Source organism: Corvus hawaiiensis, chromosome 4, assembly GCF_020740725.1.
Source record: "Corvus hawaiiensis isolate bCorHaw1 chromosome 4, bCorHaw1.pri.cur, whole genome shotgun sequence".
In the NCBI taxonomy this organism is placed as follows: domain Eukaryota; kingdom Metazoa; phylum Chordata; class Aves; order Passeriformes; family Corvidae; genus Corvus; species Corvus hawaiiensis.
Window position 1 is genome coordinate 16018797 of NC_063216.1, and position 25721 is coordinate 16044517.

Consider the following 25721-nt stretch of genomic DNA (forward strand, 5'->3'; position numbering starts at 1 on the left):
TTTTGTATTTTTTTTTTTTTTTCTTCATGGAGCAGTTTACTCTCCCATGCTCCCAGCCAGCTCTTTTGGCGAGCGAGGAAGCAGAGTGGGGTGAAGCTTGGGCTCTCTGCACTTCTGTCATCTCAGCATCCCCTCTCCACCCACTTCCTCTCAGCAGGGAGTATTGAGTGAGCAGTCCCTGCTCCTCTGGCTGCAGGAAGAGTTGCTCTGAGCAAGCTGAGCTTGAACAGCCATGGGAGAAAAGCTGGGGAAGAGGGGGGGGACAATCCTCCCTTCCTTTTACATTCCTGACTAGGTACCAACACTGTCAATGTGTGGTGAGTAGCAAGTGCATCCTGTGCAAATTCTGAGGTAAAGGCATGTGTTCAAACGAGGTAGGACATTACCAGTGCTGGAAAACTGGGGGGCATATTCCCTGAAACCTGTGAAGGACCTTCCTAACCTGCTCGCAGTCTGTTACCAGAAAATATAGAAAGGAGCCCATTGCAAAAACAAAACAAAGCAATCACATCCTTAGGAACTTTGGGGAGGCAAACATATGGGGGAGCTCTTTATGAAAGGTGAGAGGTCAGTCAATATCTTGGGATAACTGCATGTAAAGGGGATGAAAACTTCTCAGGCCTTTTTGACAGTGGGAACACAAAGGGCTTTGCTGAGCTACATGCAGGAGCAAAGGGCTTTTTTGATGGAAGGCAGCTTTTCCTGTGGCTGGAACTGATGGGAAGCATGCACATATTCAGGAGATATCTCCTGTGCCCTCCCAGGAAAAGACAAAACCCCCCACAAGCCTCTTTTCTGTGCTGTGCTCCCATCATCTCACCCTAAACCAACATCTCTGGGCTGAGATCACCTCAAACCTCAGAAATTTCTTCCTTGACAGTGTCATGAAGGCCTTGTCATCATTTATATGCGGGTACAGTTTGGGATGTCAAACCTTCAGTATAGCTTTGATTGAGCTATAGGTGAGAAGAAAGCAGAAGAGAACCTGGCAGGTCAAGCCTGGGGGATTCAGACTGTCTGGACCATGGAACTCAAGGGCATGCGCAGAGGTTGGGTTTACAAGCAAAATACTTTGCTAGAGTCATCCAGCAAGATAAGACACATATTTTTAGACTGTTAGAAATTAGGGAAAATTGCAAAGGACATTTATTCCCATTTTAAATTATTAAATGGTATTATGCTTGGAGAGAGTTGTGTATATGCAGCTCTTAAAAATTAATACTTGAAGCCAAATTCTGCTTTTGGTCACGCAGAAAGCAGGCGACTGCAGACTGAGTTGCATAAAACTGAGGTCATAATCTGGCATAAAGTTTAAGCTGGCTTGGTTTTGTCTTCAGCTAGTGTCAGTACTGGTAAGCTGTTACGAGGAAATCCAATAGGGAATGGGTCAGGTGTTAATGCTCACAATCAGCATGATTCCAAATAAACTGGAGGAATTTAAGAAACAATGCTGTGTCTTCTGCTTAAAAGTTGCTTGTATAGACTTAAAATAATTCTATAGACTTAAAATAACTCAACTCTGTAGACTTGTGTGGTGCTACTTCGGCTTTACCTGGATGGAGAAAGTGGGACTGTTTTTGGAAGATCTTTCCGGGGCAGATCTCTAACAATATTGAAAAAAGGAATATACAAATATCTGAACAACAAGCTGGTAAAACAAAATTATCTTCCTGTCCTGTTGTCTGTGCTCTATCACCAAGCTGAAGCTAAGATCAGCATTTCTTCAAATTCTTTCCTTTTCCTTAAATTTGGGAATAATATTGAGCCAAATAAATGAAGCTGGTTGTTCTGGTCTACAGCTATGTGGAGGACAAAAAATAGCATTACTGTGAGAAAGGAGACTAGTTTGTCTACATTCTAACAGAAGAAATGCCTTTAATGGAGGTATCACTCCACAAAAATGTATTGTAACTTTATTGCTTTCCTCCTAACCTGCAACTTTTGGTGAAAAAGAGAGTTTTATGCACGGTATAAAGACAATGAATGATCTCTCAATTTTCTTTAATTTGTTTCTAACTGAAGAGAAATTTTCATGCTACGGTAAGGTCTCAGGTTCAAGATTTGAAATTGAAGTTCTGGATTAATGTTCAGTATTTTCCTTCAGGAGACAGAATCTGAGATACCTAGCAGGGAGGCTGAGGAACAGCTTGTTCAAGGACTGTTCTGTACTGAAAAGTCTTCACTTATAAAGCTCCTTGTGAAAGCAGAAGACAATACAAAAAAATGAAGGTTTTTAAACCATTACAATTGAACCTAGAGAACATAGCCCTTAAAATGTTATTAGCTCTTGTCCTTTGTGTTCTTGGAAGGCAAAATTGCAGCCCAATGAGAAATAGAACAAACTAAACCCCACAGACGCCATCATTAGGAAGGTGGAAAGAAGAATAAATAATGCTTATCATCATTTCCCTTCGGAACACAGGCAGTGGTTGACTCCCCTAAATAAATACACAAATAAATAGGAATTTCATTCCTTTTGAAGCTTCCATGGTTGTAAATTTCCTTATGGAGTGCCCTGTCATTTTCTTTCCTGAAACCATTCATGCTCCCTGCTTTAGTTGTAACATGTTCCATATGTCACATCGCCTTCGTACGAAACAGTTTAGACTCAACTCTCCTTTCATCCCCCTGACCTAATTTTAAGGTCTTACTGCTGTGGAGGACTAATCTGGAGTGGTTTGAGCAGACTGTCCTATTTTATAAATGCCATTTAACACACCACAACTTTTTTCCCCCTTTTCCATAACAATAAGCCCGACCAAGTTGTTCTTTGTTAAGTGTTGCTCTTATAAATGCCCTTAAATTCTACCTCTAATTGAACAGTGCTCGCTGACTCAGTTCATTATTGTACTACTTGCTTTCATTCAAGTGAATTTTTAAAGTAATGCAACACAGAAGCTTAATTATCTTCTTGTTTTCCTGGTTGGTATTCTCTGGGGTAGATGCCAAGGAGGATTTTTTTTGCTAAGTTTTTTTTTATGCTTTGCATACAACATAAATTTTTTCCTGCTCAAACACTTCTTTTGATCTTATTTCTTGGAATAAATTGCATTTAGCATCTTCACAAGATTTTTTTTTTTCTTTATGCCTCCCCATCAGTCTTCTATGTATGAAATGTATGTGCTTAAATACGGTCCAGATTGTTCAGTTCTCTAATTCAAAAATTCTCACTCTTGGTGTTCCCTGTGCCTCACCTCTTTCTCTAACACTGGTTTAGACTAGGGGAAACTCCACTGCAGCTGATAATGTGAAACTTGTGCAAACTAATCACAAATGACAAAAGAAGGGCCCCCTCTCTCTCTGGTTCTGTTCTATCATTATTCACATTCTTCAAATACTCAAACCCATAGCCCTGACTCAATGTCTTTTCACTGGGTTAATCTGCTTGCTATCAGTTCAGCTTCTATTTGTTCTCCTGGTGGAAAAAAAAAAATCAAACAAACCATTTTAAAAAGGATCACACAGAGAAGTTGCACCAGCTCAACCATGAAATTTTAACTGAGCCTGTATTAAAGAGGCACTGGTTTAAAGCAGGAACAGTCAGGGACTGCACTACTGGGAAAAAATTCTTCACAGAAAGGATTGTAAAGCATTGGGGCAGATTGCCCAGGGAAGTGGTGGAGTCACCATCCCTGGAAGTGTTCAAAACACACGTGGATATGGCACTTGAAGACACAGTTTAGTGGTGACCATGGAGGTGCTGGGTTTCCAGTTGGATTTGGTGATCTCAGAGGCCTTTTCCAACCTTATCAGCTCTGTGATTCTGTGATTCCATGCTTCCTCTTGCCTCTGACACAACCACATGGTCAGAAGACTCTCTGAATCTGTCTGTCAAGGATGGATCTTCACCCTTTCAATGTCTCTGATTGTGGAAGGCAGCTCCATCTATCTATACATGCTTGTGCCTCTGGTTGTTTCCAGGTGGGCTCCACCTGGCAAACACACTGTAGGGCCAGGCCAGATCTACTCTGGTGGTTTCCATTTTGTTTTTTAAAATAAAAATCTCTGTCAGACAGAGGTTTACCTGTACACCATGGACACAGATGTGCTGCTGCAAAGTCCTTGTGTTGTACAGCTTATGCTTGGGAAAGGACATGGATCTGGTGGTGGTGAAATCCTTTTTTTTTTGTCATGTCCTGTCATCCATCATTAGAGCTTTGTTGGCAGAGGCAACTGCTGGAATTATGGCTCTAGACAAGCACTTCTCTTCTCCTCAGCTTCAGGAAACTTGTGATTTGGGATTTTTAGAGTATTTACTGTCATGATATTCCCATCAGGCTGAACTGTGCTCCAGTGATTCCTGTCTTGCAGGTGAAAATCTGTCTGCCAAAGAGACAAGCTGACCTGCCTGAGGTGCACAGGAGGCCCGTGGTGTGACAGAGCTGCACTGGAAGAAGCCAACCTAAGCAGAGGCCAGAGAAACTTCAGGGTTTGGACCTGCTGGTTCCTGCAGCAGCACACTTCCTTGAGTAGTACCAAAAATGAACTTTGTTTTGTGTCGTGACTTGTGGTTAGGTTCTTTGGTTTCCCGAAAAATCAAACTGCAACCGAAACTCCGGCAGCAGTTTGGATGTTCTTAAATTTTTATGCTGTCTGGATTGTCTGATACCAATGGCTCCAAGATTCTCTGCCTTGGCTAGACTTCCCTTAGCGGAAATAGCACTTCCATCCTTTCTCTCTGGCCATCTGGTGAAAGTCAAACACCTTAAGATCCTCTCTCAACAGTGGCCAAGTTAAAAGTTAATTAGGAGGGACTTAGAGAAAGACACACAGGCTGTATCACCCCATCAGACTCACATATCACAGAACTTGCTGGGAACTGGGTGAGATGGTCTATGCAGACATGGAGAAACACTTCTTGATTTTGCCCCACTATCATTTCTGGAGCTTCTGGGTCTCTGCAGCACACACCTGTTGTATCATTCCCTCTGCCACAGCCCCAGTTTCTCCTGCTAGCTCCTCCAGCAAGAGCAATTCTACAAAATGTTCCTTCCTCTCTGCCATCTCTGCACAGCAGCTTCCAGAGGAAAGAACAGCTGCAAAACCTAGTTCCCCCCTTCACACGTTGTAAGAAAGCAGGTACTTTCATGCTCCAGAGATGTCCCTGAACACTTCAGCTCAGGTGGGCAAAGCAGGACAGGCTTTGAATGCAGAAAATTGAGCACATTATCAGGGAGCTGTTGAGGTTTACATCTCTACTACAGTTTTTATGCTTAGAGCCCTACAAAGCTGAGATGGTGTTATCTGAAGTGTACAGAAGAAATTGGTGCTACTTGTAGTAGAATTTTTCTGCTTGCAAGGAGTTGAAAACGCTTTAAATCACTGGAGCTTGTCTCAGGTACAAAGAACCTAACTGGGGTTTGAAGCACCATTTAAAATTGAGCAGAGAGGGAGTCAAAAGCCGAGGGCATCTCAAAGAGTTAAAAGTCATGAATCTGGCAAAAGAAAATGTGAGTCAATGTCAAAAAGTTTACAAGCTGACCATCTGAAAATATTTTGGGTTCAGTTCAACAGATCAAAACAGCTGATTTGACTTGAACTTTAAACCAAATAAACAAACAAAAATATGTTTAGAAGCACAAATTGTTTAATTGTTGGAAGTGAACAGGCTTTCCTTCCACACAGTTTGAAATGAACTGATTCGATTTTGCTGATTCAAAACGTTTTCAGGAACTTGGGGAGACTTGGATGTATGGTGTGTTTATTACATAGTGAGAATCTCATGTGATTTCTCTAGGAAGTCTATGACTCGAAGGATAATATCATTACAGTGGAATTGCAGGATCTAACAATATTATCCACAGGATCTGAGGAACAAGGATTAAAAGGACTTGGAAATCCATTTTCTCTGATGATACAGGCATGTGAATTTTGTCTAGAAGGCCAGATCTTCTGTAGTTTAGCAGCACTGAGTCATCCCACTGGCTTGTGTCAATGTGAGGATCTGGCCCTAACCTGAAAATACTCCAATGCTTTGTGAAATGATCTCATTCAGTGAAAAAAAACAAACCTTGATTGTCAGCATGTGTCATGCAGGAGCTGGGTTTTGGTTTGATGCCAGTGCACTTTTTCACCAGTTCTGAGATTGACAAATTTATTTCTTCCCAAGAAATTAAAAAAAAAAACCTCTCTTCTCCTCCCTCCTACCCATCTTTGCTCTTCTCCCAGCTGTCATCACTGTTTACAGTTTGAGTAAGTGAAAATATATATTTACAAGTACAGCTTACTGCTGTGTTTGCTGGTATAGACTGCCTGAGGGCATATCTATGAATCCAGCTCCCATCTCCATCCAGAAATACACCCCCTCCTCTCGTCAGCCTTGCCCCTCCTCTGCCCTGTTGTCTTAAGCTGGGTGTTCAATCTTTGCTCTTGGATTCTGAGCTTTATGGGAGGGAGGCTGGTGCCTTGCTTCGTGCCTGGACATGAGCGCTGTCGGATCTCAAGCACTGAGTGATGCTCCCACCACTCCCCGGCGGGGAAGGCCAACCCTCCTGCCCTTATCAAGCATCTCCAGCTTGGAGATCCTGCAGGCTGGATTAACTGAGGTCACGGAGCAGGAGAAGTGTCATGTGCCTGCTCTGCAGCTGACTTGCTTCACCTTGTGGGGCTGTGTGTGAATGCAGACTTGGGAGAAGGTTTTATTTTCAGCTGCAGCCTCGTGCTGTGGTCCTTCTCCCGACTGGACACGTGCCCATCGGACAATCCCACAGCAACCTGGTTGCCTGCCAGCCCCAGATGCCAGAAGCATGTCCCCACTTCCTCTCCCCTTACATGAGGAATTCTGCAGGGTCTCGTTCACTACAACCCAGAAAAGTTGTGTCTCACACAGTTTGGGGGCAGTGAGGCCAGATCCTGACCAAGGCCTCCAGATGTTATTGCAATAGTAATGAAAAATATACCATAACTAACCCAGTGATGTACAATACATTTAAAATTGTGCTTTTCAAAAGGGTTTATAAAAATGTTGCCAACACTCATGGTCTTATCAGAACTAGGCTCCAGTATTGTGCAGATGGTGTTTGTGGCATTCCCAGTGCTCAGGACTTCGAGTCCTGTTGAGACCAAGGAAAAGCTGATGGTTCTTGGAAATTTTGCAGGATTTCTCCTCAGAGAGAGGTCAGCTAGTCAGACAGGAGTGTCTGTTGGTTAAGTCACTAACCTGTGTTCAGTTCTAACTCCCCTGGGAATTGCCTTTATGAGTTTGGGAAAGACATTAAGGACTTGTTTATGCTGCTAAAGTTAACTTAATTTTTTTTTGTACTGCAGCATTACTGGTGAACATGTAGCTGCTGCATGTTATGCCAGTAAAGACAAAATATGTTGGTTGTAGTCTGAGGTGTGTTTGCTGAATTTGATTCAGTAGCACAGTTGAAAGATTTGTTTGTTTTGTAGCTAGAATGCCTTTAGTGGATCTGAGATAAAAGAAGAATGCAGCTTTTTAAAGCTACTTTTCTACCTGTGAAATGGGAATGAAAGTAATTAATCCCAATGATACTATTGAGATACTGTGGTTACTGTAAAAGCTAAGGGGCTATATTTGTGGTGGGAGCTGCTGTGGGAGATGAAGATAGCTCTGTACCCAAGGTTCCCTGGATATATTCAAGTATGGGCCAAAATATATTTAGATATTTGTCTTAACTGCACATTTCACTCATCTCTGTCACAACAACTAAAAATAAAAACTAGGGAAAACTAGGTTTTTGCTGGCCACTATTTCCCTAGCTGCAGAACATCTGTAATAAGGGTTTGCATGAACATAGCTGCAAGTGATGCTGCCGGACACAGACCTGGGAGACTCATGGCTGATGCAGACAGTGTTCAAGTGGTCTGTAGGTAGCTTGAACAGTGCTAGAGAAAGGTGTGAACCCACTCACCTCTCACCTCCAGGAGGACATTAACAGTGGGGTTTGCTGATATTTTAGTAGAACATAGGATCACAGAACCACAGAATGGCCTGGGTTGAAAGGCACCTTAAAGATCATCTGGTTCCAATCCCCTGCCATGGGCAGAGACACCTTCCACTGTCCCAGGTTGCTCAGAGCCCCATCTAACCTGGCTTTCACATATTTTAGCTCGTCTATGTGAACCATGATACTGATTTTGCTAATAAAATTTATCCAGACACTAATTTTTGATCCAAGCTCCTTATTTATTTTTACATAAGGCCATGCAGAATCAATTTCAGTTAAAAAAAAATATGACCCTCTTAATTCTCAGTGAGTGTTTATATGGCCTTGTGTAACCATGGAAACATTTTGTGCTGACTCCCTTTGTTACCAATGTGAAAACTTTTTTACAATAATGAAGTTTTCCTGTAGGTCTGCCCTTCCTACATGTAAAACCTCACAGTGATGGCTTAGACAAAATCTGAGTTCAAGAAAGAACATAATTACATTCAGTTCCTTTCAGTGAATCATCTGGTCCAGAAAAAAAGGGGGAAAACCAGTATGATAGGAAGGATTCCCAAACTCTGATAAAAGTGCTCACCCCCTCAGCTAACAAAGATGTTTTGCTGCCTTTGTATCTTTCAGGATGAATAACCAAAGAGCTCTCTAACACTCTGGGAAGTGACAACGACTTTAAAGCCCCCGTCCTTTGATGGCCTTAGAAAAACGACTCAAAATTTTTAAACAGGATAGGTATTTGAGGAGAATTAATGGGATGAGCGCATCTACCAGCTAGACAAGTCCTGCTCCTACATAGTCTGTCAAAGACACACCTTTCCTGGAATGTGGGATTGATAAAAAAGAGAATCCGGCATTCCCTACACAGATAAATTGGGACACTAAGGGATTTAGCACATGCAGTCTGTGTAGAATTACCTTTTGCTGATAATTTTGTTCTGCACAAAAATATGTTTCTTGGTTAGGGGTGGAATCACTGCAGTGTTCCAGGCAAGTCCTCTCCTCCCATTTTCAGAATAACTAGCACAGGAAAGCACGAAAATTGTATCTAGTTCCTAAAATATGCAGCGAAAAAACTTATCACCCTAAAAATGCACATAGAGAAGTAAATTACAAGTATGAATAGTGCTAAGTAGTCATAGCTCACTGGCCCCAAAAGCAGACTGTCCTGGCTCTTCTGTCACACAGGCTACATAACATAATCAGAGCTGGTGATCCTGTGTTTTTCTCAATCTTTTATGACTTTTCTATTGGTCATTGATTCGTAATCTGACAGCCAGAAACATGAACCATACAATGAATAAAACTTAAAAAGAATTCCAATTAATGAGTCTCCATGCACTTTCACAATATGCTTTTAGCTATTTTCATGCTTCTAAGCAAACAGCTGTGTATCCTGCATGCAGCACATTTCAGGACCAATCCAGCTCCACAAGAAGTTAGTGGGAGTCTGTCTGCCTGTCTCCTTTTGGAGAGATGGACTTGGACTGATAAAGCTGTGAGAAACACTGGGGAAACCTTTGGGAACGCTTACTCAGAATTACTTAATGAGTCAGGATGAAAATACACAATCCCTCTGGTATTCCCTAATCCTTCGTGTTTTCAATAACACTGAATGTCAAGATATTGGAGACCAGAATTTATCCCCTAAACCCTAAACCATACCCACAGCGAGACCAAGCAGTGGGGGCTCTGATCTCTTCACATCTTTCATCTCAACGCTGTGCCAAGGAGACCAAAATTCTGGGGGTTGAGGAGTGAGACCACTCGTGGATCCTCCCCCTTTTGCTCCCCCAATACTCCCAGGCATGGCATCTCAGGTGGCACAGATCACCAGTTTGTGAACCTGAACTATCCAGTGTGAATGGTCTTCTGCCTTCTCAGGCTACACTCTAACTCCTGGTACTTTCAAATATACAACCTCTCACCATTCCTGCTTTGAAAGCCTGGGAATGTGTATGAATCCAAAATCTTGACAGTCCAAAGATGTATGAACACACTTTCAACATCTTTTCCTTTCGTCTTTAAAGCATCACTTTTTTTTTTCCTCCAGGGTTAACGGTCTTGGATTGTAATTTTGGGTTGGGTTTGGTTTTTTTTAACCTTCTCCCATGAATTCTCCCATGAAAATGGCAACTTTATGACTGCCTGTCACTCCTATTGGAGCTTGACCGTCTGCTGCAGTGTCTGACTGGTGGCTGACCCACTTGGCATCCTTAAATCATGCAGCAGGGACTTCTGAAATAACAAATCAGGGCCTCATTTGCTTGACAGCCCCTGGTTGTGACTGAACCATCACAGTGTGGCATGGCAAGAAAAATGCTACTTTATATTTGAACCATCTGGAAGCAAGGACTTCAACAGACGTGAATGAAAGTTTTCTTTAAAAAGAAACATGTGAGTCACTCCACACAGTTGATCTTTAAAAATAGTGCCCTGAGTAGGAAATCACAACCACTATGCTTTGCAAATCTCGAAGAAAGTAAGAAGAGGTAAGAAAAAAAATGAAGTAAGTTGAGGATGAGTAACGAAGGAACCCAATAAAAAAAAAAGGATGTAATTCTGCCATAAATAGATAATGCTAATTTCTTAAGTATAATTCTTATATTTAAGAATAAAGGACATTCATCCAAGTGCAAAGAGTCATAAAAACTAGTAAGATTTTCATTAAAACCAGACTAAGGTTGTCTTTGTGTCAAGCCCTTTACACTGCATAAGTCTAATTAAATGAATTTCAGCAACTTTAAAGCTCCTAATTTTTTCTTTTTTTGTTCTGGGACTATTTAGTAATCCAGCATCATTGCAACTGTTTCTTGTTTTTATAAACACAAAGCCAAACCCCTAAAGGAGAAACTCTTAGAAACAATTTTCCAGTATTAATTTTTACCTGAATATTCAGTTTTCTGGATTTACTCTGTGTGCAGGAGTGGGTGGGCTCCTTTTTGTTGTTGTTGTTGCACAGTGTATGGAAGAAGAGACTTGGAGCTTCGAATTTATGCTACACTCAGAAAGAAGTGAGGGGAAACAGATTTAGTTGCCTGAATCCTATGTTTTCAAAGGGAGTACAAATGTCAGCCAAATTTTTAAAGATTTGCATTATCAACAATGATTATCAATCTTTTCTTTTATTTCCTGCTAGAAGTGACTGCAGGAGGGTGGGTGAAATATGCCAGGGATCCTGTTCTCACATCCCAGCTCTGGGATCAAACGGATATTTCACCTTCTAAAGTGATTCCACTTCCCAGACGAAGTTGCATTGTCTGGGAGCACCACAGGCTATGGTGTGGCCTGTAGAAGTTTCTCTCAATGTTGGCAAGTCTTCAGGTTTCCCATCCAGGTTTTTTTTGTTATTGTTGTTGTTGTTTTTTCCACATTGCCTTCATTTGACTCCAGTTGGCACAACAATAGATTAGAGGCATCCCGTTTAGCCTCACAAATCCTAATAGCCATAAGGATTGTATTTAATTAAGTGACTCCCACCTCAGCAGAACGAGACTGCTTTGACTACATTACCATGATAATCAACAATTAAGTTGGCATTTGCCAGCCATAACCACAGATGTCTTCTTTGAAGTGTGGGAGAAACAGCACTAATGTCAAATACCACAGTGTGGGAACACTTGGCATGCAACACCAGCAGAAGGAAATGGAGTTCTTGGCCATGCTCCTGGAAGATACTGTGATGGAAGTGACATAGAGACATAATTAGGAGAATTCTTACATCAACAAGCTCTGCACCTGCTTTGCTGTAAGGGTGTTGGGGAAATCACTGTTCTTCAGCTCTTCTGCCGTGGAGGTATCTGAGACAAACACACCCCTGACTCTGATTTTAAGAAGGCTGCTGAGAGGCCTTCCCTTCACTTTGATCTCTACATGTACAATAAGCAGAGCTGCCCCAGCAATGCCTTTGAGCAAAGAACTACCTTCAAATCACAGTCCAGTAGTAGTGCTCATATTTGGTTTGTGCATGTCTTGCTCAGTTCCAGTACAGTAAGTTCAATAGGCCTGGAGCTGAACTGCAGCACAGCCATTAATCAAAAACCCTGTAAAATTGAGTTCCAGGGATTTATAAATGCATAATACAAATATGAGCTGTTAGATTTTTTTCTGTAAACTCTACATCTCAGTGATGCTTCTTGTCTCCCCAAGCACCAGCCAGCATAGGTTGTTCCTGATTCCTGTCTGCCTCAACATTTTGCCCTGCTTTGTGCCTGCTTTCCAGTTCACAGGCCTTGGGAAGGGTGGAGAGCAAGAAAATTGCCAGCACCACAAAAGCCTACCTATTTTTTTCCATGGGACAAGCAGGCCATGACCCCCTAGTTCTGTGATCAACTGTTTGCCTAATTTCTGAACTAAGATGGGCAGGACTGCATCCCTCCTACCCACATGCCAGCAGCCTGTCTATGAAACATCAGAAGTTCAGTATAACCCCAAAATCCACCAAAATATTTAGGAATCTCTCACTGACTTTCTCTGGATTGGTCTGTAGGTTTCTAATATCTTTGCTTTCAGTGGGCAGAAAAGAAACAGTACCTTTTGCTTTCTCTGAAAGCAGGTTCTCTCTGTTTGTGCTTTCCTTTTGTATGAAAACTCTCCATTCCTCTCCTTCACTCCTATTCTGTGTTAAACCCCCAGTTTTAGCTGTCATGGATGAAAGTCTGACACTGGAAAGTTTTTCCATTGGTCCCACCTCCTTCTGAGACCACTTGACCTTCTGAAATGCTGCTTGGTGATTATTTTGGAGAGGGCTGAAAATGGAGATCACTGTTTTTGCCTTCCAGGAGTGACCTGCAAAGGAGTTTCCCAGTGAAAGAATTTGTTTTCATGTACTCTGCAATGCTCCGTTGTGCCTTATCCAGACTGTGATGGCATAAGCACATGTTGGTCTCTGACTCAAAAAGTCTTGTCAAGTAGGGAGAGGAGTTTTCTTGTAGGTGTTTGGGGATTTTTTTAGTTTGCTTTTAGTTTGGCACATAAGCATACCTCAGTAATTCATAAGGCACTGAAGATATTCATTGTAGCCCAAGTAAATGGAGCCGATGTTTAATTTTTAATTTTTCATTTTTAAGTGCTGATGCAGAACACAATACTGCACATGCAGTTTACAAGGCTCCCACCACTAGCATTTGGACTCCATTTTAAGCCTATAAATCATATGCTAAGTATAGTGCTTATTTGGGTCTGTTAAATATTTCCTTCTTGTTTGTTCTTATCAACATCCAGTAATGATATATACATATGTCATGCAAGACAGTAAATATGCAGACATTTCAAGCAAAAGTTCAGTGCCATATCTCTGCTGATTAATGCATAAATGTTTGAAACTAGTGTAAAAGCTAGGGCAGTGATAACCTTTAGCAGAGAGCCGAGGAAAGAACACAGCAGATAAATGTGCTCCTATGAAAAGTGCAGCAGCAAAACTCATGTGCCACCCAGCCTCCATTTCAGGGACTCCAGACAATTGTGTTCCCTAGTCCTGTTCATTCCCAGGTGTATTTCACTCAGTCTGAGAGGCAGGAAATTGCATTTTCATCTTTATTCTTCCGCCAGCTGTAAGCTAAACCCATACTTGAAGGCTATAGCAACAAATCCATTAAGTACAGGAATCTCCTGCCACTTTGCTCATCAGTCATTTTAACTCAGTCCTTCTATTTTTCATGGTTGTACCAGATGGAAGAGGAATCTCTCCTACACGATGCAGTTGTGAGAAGCAGCAGGTGAGGCTTTCCACAGTGCTGTTGATTCCAGCACTACCAAAAATTTAAAAATGCAGAGGGACCTCAAGTGCTTCAACCTGAGGACACAACTGAATGATGCAATTGAGAGTAAGAGGTCCTACGATTCAGGAAAATGTCAATGACCTGTTCAGCAACCGTGTCGTAAATTTCCAGCCAAATCCTGTTACTAATATAGCCTTGCTACAGAATGAGACCTGCACTTGTACCTCTCTTTCTAAGTGATTGTTTCATGAGGAGAAAATTAGGATATGAGCCGAAACCCCCTGAGCTCAAGTTGCCAGAACAGATTTTTGTCCCTCTTGATGTGACAGTGCAGCAAGATAAGAACTGCTTGGCTGAAGGATCAGGCAAGCACAGAGTGCCCTTCTAACAGCAACAGGATGCTTAGAAAACATGTAATTTTCATCACTGGAGGCTGCTGAGAACAGGATAAACGGGCATTTATTTACAGGGAAGAGTTTTTGAATACGAGAATGGTAATCTCTTTATTTCCCTTTATGATTCAATGTGATTTTCTTGACCAAATCTTCTACTCCTTGAGATTCCCAGGGCTGCTGCAAGAGGAGAGAGAGGTGTGCTTCATGTACAAAAATGTGTTTGCAAATCTATGGCTAATAGATGACAAAACTTGCACAGAAACACTGTGATATGTTATTTCAAGTTTAGTATTAATGCCTATTCCTGAATTCATTGTCTTTTCAAGCTCACTGGACAGCAAAAGATAACAGGTCCTAGAAAAACCCCTGAAACCTAACCACCAAAACAACTGGCTTAATTTTTTCCTAAACTTTTTTTCTTCCTTTACTTATTTATGCCTCATTGTGTAAGAAAAACCCAGAATATGACACTGATTCTGTACCCATGCTGTGTATGGGCAGAAATCCAGGTTTGCCAGCCTGACAGGGAATGCATTTAGCCCTGAGCCTGTCTGTCTCACTAAAATAGTTATTGAGATCTGGTAAACAAAATATGCAACGAGGGTGTCAGAGCTTCCATGAATATTTCTAATGCAACCGGGTATAATTATGATTATCATAAATATCCTGTTTACATAACACCTCAGTGGATCTGCTGGATTCTCTGCAGCCTCTATACATACAGTGCCATGAAATGCAAACATTGCCTCTTCCTAAACAGTCCTTAACAAACATACTGTGAAGTCTGCGTGTGGAGGGAGACATCAGCCAGGAATATCCAAGTCTGGGTTTGTAAGGAAGAGCACGGAATCTTTTATGTCTGCATGAGATACAGTGGTGTAAGAACAGCAGAAAATCTGGTAAGAATCTCACCAATACTTCAAAATTCATAGAAAACTGGAGTTGGAAAGGCAAAACTGGGGTGAGATCTAAGTACATTTTAAAAACACTCACAGGTAACAACACGAACTGTAAGTACCCCCTCCTTGCAGAAAGCCAGCTAAGCACTCTCATAGAAGTCTAGCACATAGCAGGTGTTGAAAATGGAAATGCAATTTCCCAGCTAGGCTGAGATCCAATATTTATGAGCCAAGTCTGTGGAAATAGCAAACTGCCAATAGGGACAGAATAATTTAGCGGAAAATCAAGCAAGTTTTCCACTTCAAGAGAATTTGTCATTCACCTTGTGTCCGATCCTACTCCTACCAGTGTCTGAATGCATTGTCTGGTGCTGAAGCAATCCTACAAGACACTAAAACAAAGAGGTGAACATCCTCGTGGCTAGAGCTGATCAGAGCTACGTAGGTATTTGGCAGAGCCAAGTGATGCATGGCTGAGAAAGAGAAAAAAAAACCCACACACCTGACAGGGAAACCAACCTGCTGACTTGCAGCAGCACCACTCACATTTCCTAGGCAGGGTTTTAAATCCAGATGAAATGTTGCATTCACATTTTGACAATGTCAGATATGCTTAGAAACTTCTATCATGTTTGGGTGGAAATCGTTCACAAGCAACAAAAGCTGCTCTGAGATCTCTGGAGCATGGAAATGTGACCCTTGCACTTTGGGACCGAGGTCAGGACCAGAACTGCAGAAGTAGAATGGCTCTGGAGAAGCAGGTCTTGGACACACCTCCTGCCCAGTCAAAATCCGAGGCACCTGGATTTTCCCTGTAGTTATAAGGGGAAGAATTGATAACTGCCAGACAGAGGGATCTGTGCCTGTCAACACTCCTAACTCAAAAGTCAACTCCCAAATTTGCTTGAGAATTTCCTGTCTCCTTCTGATAAGGCTCCTGTCTCCTTTTGGCAGACTCTCTACACTGAACTGCCAAGCTATGCATAACAAGCCATGTTTCATGGGTATTTGCACAAATTTGGAAACCGGTGGCACCACCACACATGGCCCAGATATCACTGGATCAATGCAGAGCATTAAGGTGTGGGGAACTGAATGAATATGTCAAAAATATTCAAATATTCGGTGAATTCCCCTTTTTCCTTCTGTCTGAAGCTTACTCTGTTACAAGACTGGGGATGAGGCTGGGCTCAGGCTGAGCTCTTGGAAAAATAGGCCCTAAGTGGAAGAGCTCGAAGCTGGGTCTCTGTAAGGGTGAAATCCAGCCTTTGAGAACTAGTATAAGTGAATTATGGCGGCCCTGCCACCACCCCAGTGTGTTTGCTATTCAGGCAGACATGCCAAATAACCTCCACGAAGCAACTGCTTTTTTTGAGCTGGAACTTATTCCTGGACAGTTTGTTGTAAGCACTTGGTCAGAGTCACAGGAAGACACTTTGGAGCCTGTTTTGGCAACCCTTCACCCTCCTTTCCCTCTTCTTTGAGTTCCTACCGGCTGCTGCCAGCAAAGATTCCTGCATCTCCAAAGATCTGCAGGGTCTCCTCTTGGAAAAGGGGAACAGCTCTGCCACATGTCCCTTTTGGTGCTTGGTCCTGATCTCCTTATTCCTTGCTTGACTGAATATTCCAAAATGACAGGCTATACTGCTAAATGGGTGGAATGGGTTTGTCCCATCCTCTCCTAGACACTTCACTTCCAAGAAGTCCCCATTCAGATAACTCTTTTTACAAATTTACAATAACCACCCTCAGATCAAAGCCCAAAATTCCCTTAAAAGTGCAGGAGCTTGAAGGAGTGATTATGGAAAACAAAGCAAAACAAAAAGGGGGACTGAACACTGGCAAAATTATTTTCTTCTTTTCTCTCAAACTGTACTTAATTTTTTTAAAGCAGATGCATTGCCTATAACCTGAAACTACATAGGCCAACATAAAAGGAATTTTTATGTGTAAATAGAAATGTGGTTTTTATCAATGTGTCCATGAAATTTATATTGTGGTGCTTTAAGAGACGGAGGCCAAAGACAGCTTTGTGCCTGATCTGTGAAAAATGAGGTTTTTTCAACTGAAGTAGCTCAGAAATGTTCTGTTCATCTGAGGAAATTGGGTTATACCCCAAGAGCTGAGTGTATAAATGGAAAAATATAAAGAAGTTGACTTGCTCCCCGAAACAAAAGAAACAAGAATGAATGAATGAGTGAGTGGATAAACAACTGAATGGATGTCAGAGGGCTGTGCTGGGGTTTAGCAATGTGTTACTAATAAGAGCCAGTGGAGGAGTATTTAAATGTGCAGTACCTGGGTTCTAGCAATGCATTACTAATTACAGCTCAAGGAATCTTCCTTAAAGCATTCATTCAAACTGGTTTGGGTGTGAATTCATTATGACACAGGCAGACCACTGCCTCACAAATTCTCACCCGACATATTTGCAGTTCAGGGGTTCAAAATGAAAACACTAATCCCAGTGAGTTGATCCTAGTACAACCTGACAATTCAAACACACACGGTAAAGCTGGTCCAATTCTTTTTAAAGAATTTTTTTATGTGGTGAGCACTAGCTGTCTGTCACCTGGTATCTTCAGTGCATGACTCGAAGATTCTCACCCAATAAAAAGGCAGGACCTTTTTCTTTGGGGAAAAGTCCCCATGTACCCATGCCCAGTGAGAAGGGCTGCATTTTTCTGATGCACACCCTTCTACAACCAGGTGATGAAAGGAATTTACTCACTTAAAGCTCCGTGCGAGTGCAAGTTCCAGCTTGCTGTGGGTGAAAGAGCCTGAGAGCTTTGGTCCCACTTTTCTCCAAAAGCATGATTATAACTTTCAGGGACTGCTGATCCCTCTGAAACAGCTGGACTGATCAGCAAGTCATGTAATTGCATTCCTTTTCCAATATCAGGGCCTCACTATAAACCTTTGAGTTCGCTGGGTTCACAGAGGCACTAAATAGGAGGACTCTACAAACTGGGCTGTCAGCACTGAAGATCACAGGTTTACACTGGGAACGAGTGCTTCCCTCACTGCAATGAGCAATAAATGAAATTAAACAGGACAACAGATTGATCTTCCTTCTGAACTGGAAAGAAAAGCTATATTTGCATTATTTCAGGTCAGGTAACCATCAGAACACAAAGAAATAGAAATAAGGTGTGTCTGCTTTTCCAGAATTCCCAAACAAGAGACAGTCTGGTCTGACGACCAATTGTTTCTAAATAATTGTTAAAAATTAGGTATGATAGCAAAATAAATATGAAAATATTTGTTGGAACAGAAATATTCTTTAGCCATGCAGTTATTGCTTTAGAATTGCGGTTGTTCAGCCTGGAGAAGAGAAGGCTTTGGGGTGACCTCATTGTGGCCTTCCAGTGCCTGAAGGGGGCCCACAGGAAAGATGGAGAGAGACTCTTGGCAAGGGCCTGGAGTGACAGGGCCAGGGGCAATGGCTTCACATTGACAGAGAGGAGGGTTAGATGGGATATCAGGAAGAAGTTGTTCCCTGTGAGGGTGCTGAGGCCCTGGCACAGGTTTCCCAGAGAAGCTGTGGCTGCCCCATTCCTGGAAGTGTTCCAGGCCAGGTTGGATGGGGCAACCTGGGATAGTGGAAGGTGTCCCTTCCCACGGCAGGGGGTTGGGACTGGATGATCTTTAAGGTCCCTTCCTTTTATCTTGATTTAAATTCACATTTTAGGCTGTAGATTAAAGTTTGGCATTTTTTTGTTGTTGGGGTTTATTATTATTTTTTTACATGATGAAATACTTTTATTGCAAGGAAATTAGATACTACCAAGAGAAAAAGAAATAAGGTTGAAGAAATGCTGACACAAGTTTGATTGAGAAGGAGGAATTCTGAGGTGAAGACACAACCATTCCACTAAATCTCTACAAACATTGAGGAGGGAACAGAGCAAGGGTCAGAGTTACTAAAAGTCTTTTATGAAATGGGAAGGCAAGTAAGCAAAACTGTTAAATCATCATCTGATTAAGTAGATGGAGATGTAGTGCAGAAGTCTGATAAAGCAATTTATCTGTGCCTCTAAAGAACTTTGAAAAAAAATTTCAGTCTTTTTGAAAGAGGAATGCAGTGATGCCTTTTCCCTTAATTCCCTTTACTTTGTCTGAATTCTGTCTAGCCCTCACCAAGGCACAGTGTCTTGTCAAAGGAGAAAAATAAGAAAAAGAAGATCATATGTAAAGCCTGAAGAGAAGAAAGAGGATGATGAGAAAATTGAGATGCCAAAGGCCCTCAAAGAGCCTAACCTTTCCTGAAGTCAAAAACCAGAAGGGATTCAAACAAGAATTTGCTTTCTCAAAAAGATAAGGAATGCATTGAAAAAGGACATAAGCAGCAATAATTGTGTCTTTTTTTCTTGGGGGCTTGGTCAGAGGTCATAGATTTACTTCATTATCATTGTATTAGGAGAAGAAGAGCAAGACAGTGGTAAAGAAATTTTGAAAGCTATCAGCATCATATAAAGATTAAAAAAATTTTGGAGAAACCTTTTTTTACACAACATATTTGAGTCTTTTTCAGGAAATCTCAGGGGAGCTTGCAGACCTCATCTACTCAGATGATGCTGGGGCACAGAGGCATCCAACTGAGGGGAATAAAAAAAAGAATATTACAAACTCCTGATCTATATTTAGACAGAAAAAAAAAAAAGGAAAAATTGCCAGGTTGCACAGCAGAAACAAAACAAATTGCATGTTCTGGAGGAAAAACAGAAGACAACCACAGATGACTGGGTTAACAAACCACAAACCCTTAGGAATATGCAGACACAGGAGATAATTGAAGACTACAGGCAAAATTTGACAAAAGGCAATCAGAGCCAACTTGTAAAAGAAGCATCAAGGATTGCATTATGCGTGGAAAAACAGTACCAGTTTATGCAGCTCCAGCTTTTGGAAAGATTTGTTTTGCAAAAGAGAAGCAAAATTGTTCTGCAAAAGAAGGCAAAAGAGGGCTGAGGGTATTTACCAAGAAACTCAGCTAGTGTGCATGTCTGAAGAAAAGGAATATAAAGAAATATTGATTGGAACTGTTGGATAACTTTATAGAGTCACAGAACCACGGAATGGTTTGGATCATCCAGTTCCACACCCCCTGCCATGGACAGGGACACCTCCCACTACCCCAGGTTGCTCAGAGCCCCATCCAGCCTGGCCTGGAACACTGCCAGGGATGGGGCAGCCACAGCTTCTCTGGGCAACCTGTGCCAGGGCCTCAGCACACTCACAGCAAAGAATTTCTTCCTAATATCTAACTTAAATTTTGCTTTTCAGTGTGAAGCCATCCTCCCTTGCCCTGTCACTCCAGGTTCCTTATTTGTATTTTTGGGGCTCTGCATTATCAGTATCATTAGTAGGCAGAAGGGAAATTATTTGCTCAAATGTCCTTCAGTAGAAAGCTTAAAGAAGGAATAGCCACTTACATAATAATAAGATTAAAACCAAAGGTGGTGTGAAATCTCATAAATGCAATGTAAATAAAACATAATTAAAACAAGAAAATCTACTCAGATGAAGAACAAGACATCTTCAGTCTTATTCTGTGTACAGTTAGTGCACATCTATATATGTACACATATATACGTGTACACATCTATAATATATATATAAAATTACGTTTACACACATAATTTCAAATACTTAAAGCAAAAAAATCAGTGATTCAGACAATCTCCAGAGACTGAACAGCACTGTAAGGATTTTTGTGCTTCTGATTTCCCACTCAAAGATTTACAGGTGCTACTTTTCCATTTCAACCTGTCCAAATTACCAATATATAAATTCAATATAGGATAATATTAAAAGGTTGTGACAGAGCTAATGGACTTTAAGTGGAATCCAGACTGCAGTGTTCAATGGAGGGTAGGAAAGACCAAGACAGACAATTTCCTATGGCATAAGAAGTAAAACTTCCAATTAATTTATTTCCTTTTTCTATTCAGAACTGGAGTTTTCAAGATAGTTGAAAAATTAGGTGACAAAATGATACTGAAAAAATGGCTTTGCAAAATCATTTATCTTTAGTGTAATTCAGCCCTTGTTCGGACGAGGTTTTGATGTTGATAATTGACAAAGCTGGGCTGGTGATGAACAAACTTGACACCTGGCTCTTTTCATACTTATCCTTCAGTCTTTCCAGATGGCAGAGTTTACTTCTGTTCCCATCTGTTCCTTTTCAGTAAGAAAAAGAGAGGAAAACCCAAAATTGCTAAAACATTTTATGGCTTTTAGAAGGATCTTTGAGGTTCTTTTCAAGTCCTTTGCTCTGGACCACATTCCTGTGGAAGGCTGGCGATGGCACATAGGATTATTTGCCACAGATCAAAGGTGGGATGCCGGGTTTTGTTCTTCAGATTTGGTCTGACGTGATTCATCTGGATGAGAATTTCATGGATGGAAAAATTGAAAGAGCTGGAGTCACCTCACTAACACCTTCTTGCAAAAAGGAGAAAACAAGCAAGGAAGCAAACAAACAAACAAGAGCAGTATCAGACCATGATTAGATAATTTTTGACAGGTCAGAGCAGAATTTTGGAGAAAGCTGTGCAAGTTCACATTTGGAAAACTGTTTCTATGTTAAGAAAACTCTTTTTTTTTTTCTTTTTTGTGCAGAAACAACCACTCTCATTTCCCTGGCTATTGGCAATACTTTCTCTGTTGAGTTCTCAGGTCTTGACTCTGGTCTAAATTTTCACTGCCTCAAGATGAACTTATTCCTTGGGGGGCCATTAGACTTCTTCCATGTAAGTGGGGTCAGAATTAGGCCTCTGTTAAGTTAGTTATCTCCAGAGCTAGCAACTGGCTGTTCAAGAATATTCAGCAGGAGGTAAATAGAAGCTGATGGATGGGAAAAGACAGAAAAAACTGAAGTGAAATCCATCAATGGAAATCTGCCAGGTAACCAGGAAATAACTTTGGATGCTACTTTGTAGGCTATAAGTTTCCATGTATTGCTAAAAAAAATCAGTTTATCAGGAGAAAATTCAGAAAGCAATTAGAGTAAATGAATCTCCCTAAATAGCCATAAATATTTAGGGTGTTTATGGATAAAAATGAAAGTAATCACATTTATGGACCCATCTGAAGGAAGGTTGTGGTGCCCATGAGTATTTTGCTCTGGTGAGACCCCACCTGGAATGTTGCATCCAGTTCTGGTGCCCCCAACAGAAGGACGTGGAACTGTTGGAGCAAGTCCAGAGGAAGTCACAAAGTTGATAAGGGTACTGGAGCACCTCCCCTATGGTGACAGGCTGGGAAAGCTGGGGCTGTTCAGCCTGGAGAGAAGAAGGGTGTGGAGACCTCAGAGCACCTTCCAGTGCCTGAAGGGGATACAGGAAATCTGGAGGGAGAGGAATTTTTCATCAGGAACTGTAGTGACAGGACAAGGGGGAATGGCTTCACACTGCAAAGGGAAATTTAGGCTAGATAATAGGAAGAAATTCTTTACTGTGAGGGTGCTGAGGCCCGGGCACAGGTTGCCCAGAGCAGCTGTGGCTGCCTCATCCCTGGAAGTGTTCCAGGCCAGGTTGGATGGGGATCTGAGCACCTGCAGGGTGTCTTTGGGCAATTTGTCCCTGGAGAGCTTTGCACTGCCGTCCAAGCAGAACTAAGGTTGGTTATCCTGGTGCAGTTTTGCTAATAGGTTGGAGGATCTGGAAACTCTCCATGAGGGAAGGTGCAGGCATGGTAATTTGTACGGAGTTACATCCCGGAACTCTGTTCAGGTTACAGACACACCAATTATCTCTTGGAGATGGTTCTGAGCTTTTCACAGAAGCACAGAATGACTGAGGCTGGAAAAAGGCTCCAAGTTCACCAAGTCCAACCTGTGACTGATCACCACCTTGTCACCCAGCCCAGAGCACTGAGTGACAGGTCCAGTAGTCCCTTGGAGACCCCCAGGGATGGGGATTCACCACCTCTCTGGGCAGCCCCTTCCAATGCCTGACCACCTTTCAGTGAAGAAATTCCTCCTGATGTCCAACCTGAACCTCCCCTGGCACAGCTTGAGGCCATTTCATCCTGTCCTGTTCCTTGTTCCCTGGGAGCAGGGCCCGACCCTCCCTGGCTGCCCCTCCTGTCAGGGAGCTGTGCAGAGCCAGAAGGTTCCCCCTGAGCCTCCTTTTCTCCAGGCTGAGCCCCCACAGCTCCCTCAGCCACTCCAGACCCTTCCCCAGCTCCGTTCCCTTCCCTGGACAGGCTCCAGCCCCTCAATGTCTTTCTTGTAGTGAGGGCCCCAAAACTGGGCCCAGGACTCAAGGTGTGGCCTCACCAGTGCAACCTTTCTTTTGAAAAAGAGCTGTTCTCCAAGAACAGGTTATTTACTAAAATATTTCTGTTACATTCCACAGTGATACCTTTTACTTTCACTTCTTCCTCAAAGAATGCCATCGCAAAAAGGTAACCCCTAGATTTTAACTAAGGAAAAAATAAAATTGAAGCCAAACCACTCATTTAAAATGGTCTTTTGCCAGTTGTCCCACTGCCACCCAGGGCTGTGTTGTTGCTAACAACTTGCCTATGGGAAAGCACTCAATCCTGTAGTAATGAATGGCACTCAAGTTGGATGGGGGATGGTATGAAAATTTTAAGTGGAGTGGTGGAAGCCCAGTCACTTGATGAATTTAAAATTAGACATGACAGAGCTTTGAAGAATATTCTATCTGGCTGCCTGGGATCTTAGAGACACAGACCATATTAGGAGATATTAGACTGTACTAGAGGTGGATTTTGTTGGGTTTAGCTCTCCAGTCCTGAAGAATTTCTCTTTGCCTTCCAAGCCCAAGAGTCCCCTGTGAGGTAGAAGCATCACGCCCTTGATTTCTCCAGGTTAATGGGCTTCACTGGCTTTTTCCTTGTAGCTCCAAGTACCAATTCCCTGGTCTCTGGATGGCTGGTGGATGGGTCAACAAGGACACAGGGTTTTGAGCTAGGGAGAAGCCTTTGATGTCCACAGAGACTAAGTTAAAATTTATTAAAACAAGCAGGGGATGCTTGGTTTCTGAGGGGCTGACAAATTCCACTAAAAAATCCCAAAACCAAAACCAACCAACCAACCAACCAACCAAAAAAGTATTTGTTGTAATTTTTCCAATCAAAATATCACTTATCAAATATAGGCTCATTCTCTCTCCTTCTCTGATTTCTATGGCTCAACATACTAAAATGCTTTGGATGTGCATTCATGGTGTAAAAAAATCCCCCAAAACAAACTCCAAGATGTAAATTCAAAGTTACAGTCTCACAAATTTTAGTAGGATTGCCTGGGTGCAACTGAGGGCAGAATTTGACCTGCAATCAGCTGGGTTTCCACGTTTGCCCTGATCCTGTGTAAAGCAGAAATGCATTGGGATCAGTGGAAGTGCTGGTGTCAAACCAGAGACAGGAAAGGCAGAGTCTGAACCAGAGGTGCAAAGAAAGATTGTGGTAAACGAATGAACTCACGCAAGGACAACTAAACCAGTAAGATTTGCTTAACGGTGGTTCAAAAACAGATAGCGCTGAAAATTCATCAGCTTTTATTTCAGAGGAATGGGGCAAATGAGAACAACCTATGACAAAAAAAAATGAACAGGAAGATTTCTTACTAGAGGAAAGACAGAAAAAAACATCACTGGACTTTAAAAATATTTCTGTTTCCCCAAAATGCAAACCTTTCCAAGGGAGACCACTCCCTGTCCTAGCAGATGTGAAAAGCAGCTTTAGCTTCCCAGGGCAAGATTTAACTCCATGAAGCTTTTGTTTATTTTTGTTTTGTTTTGGTAAAACGACAACAACTACAAAAACTCCTCCCCAAACTCATCTTGCAGTAGTATTTAGATTGTTTCTCTTTTCTCAGAACTTGTGATGATTTGTCTTTCAACAGAAAAACTAAACATATTTCCTGAGTGTTTCAGACTTAAAAAGGCAGTTTGAACACAACAAGGGAACACAGAAAGGCAGTTTGAACACAGACATTTTCTCTGAGCAGGGAAAAAAATGCCTCTGCCCAGATTAATTAATGAATACATTTTGTATTAATAAATTAATACTTTGTTCTAAGTACATCTAGAGCCCGTCTAGGAAGAAACACATATTGAGGCAATATTTCCTAAAGGTGTCCCTGTGGTGTCCCTGTATGATGAGATAGTTGCCATCTCTCTCAGAAAGAGTTTTACCCTGTAAAAATCATAGAAACAGAATGGTTTGGGTTGGAAGGGACCTCAAAAATCATCTCAGTCTGAAAGAGTTAAAGAGTAAGCCTGAAGAAAAATTATATGGGAGAAGGAATGGGCTGTAGATGGATAGAAAGAATGGAAAGGATAGAAAAAAATGCTATATAGAAGGACAGAGATTTGTTAGAAAAATGGGCAGAAAATAAGAGATTCAGAGGAGAAAAGCCTAAGATAGTATGTCTAGGAGAAACCAATTAAAAGCAACTGCATTAAATGTTAGGGAGGAAGTTGGATAGGTATAATGAAAATTAACTAGCCATGATTTAAACAAGGAATTAGTGCTGGATTTATTAGACAGAAATCCTTTTACGGTAGAAGGGAGACACAAAAGAGAAAAATAGGGAGTGTAAAAAGTCATTGTAATTAGAGAAGGCAGGAAAATAGAGGAAAGAGGTCTCCTGGTTTTGGAACATCACTTTTATTCCTAAATGCTCTAGTGCCACATAGTTTTGGATGAAATTGAGGGAAGTCAGAAAACTAAACAAATATAATTAAGAAATTGAAGAATATGCTTAGAGGAAAAAAATCATATTAACTCTGTAAGACAAGAATGGGCTTAAACAAAGGACAGCTTAAG

At 41.7% G+C, this 25721-nt stretch overlaps 1 protein-coding gene and 1 long non-coding RNA gene across 3 annotated transcripts in view; one reads left to right on the forward strand and one right to left on the reverse strand.

Moving 5' to 3' along the window:
* Positions 1 to 8128, forward strand: part of LOC125325030 — a 35047-nt gene extending 26919 nt beyond the window's left edge. Inside the window, exon 2 of the long non-coding RNA XR_007203184.1 lies at positions 4312 to 8128. This is a non-coding gene — a long non-coding RNA (uncharacterized LOC125325030). The remainder of the gene's footprint in view (positions 1 to 4311) is intronic.
* NTF3 (neurotrophin 3) overlaps positions 1 to 25721 on the reverse strand; it is a 55998-nt gene that overhangs the window by 15859 nt on the left and 14418 nt on the right. The gene's annotated exons all lie outside the window — the stretch shown is intronic.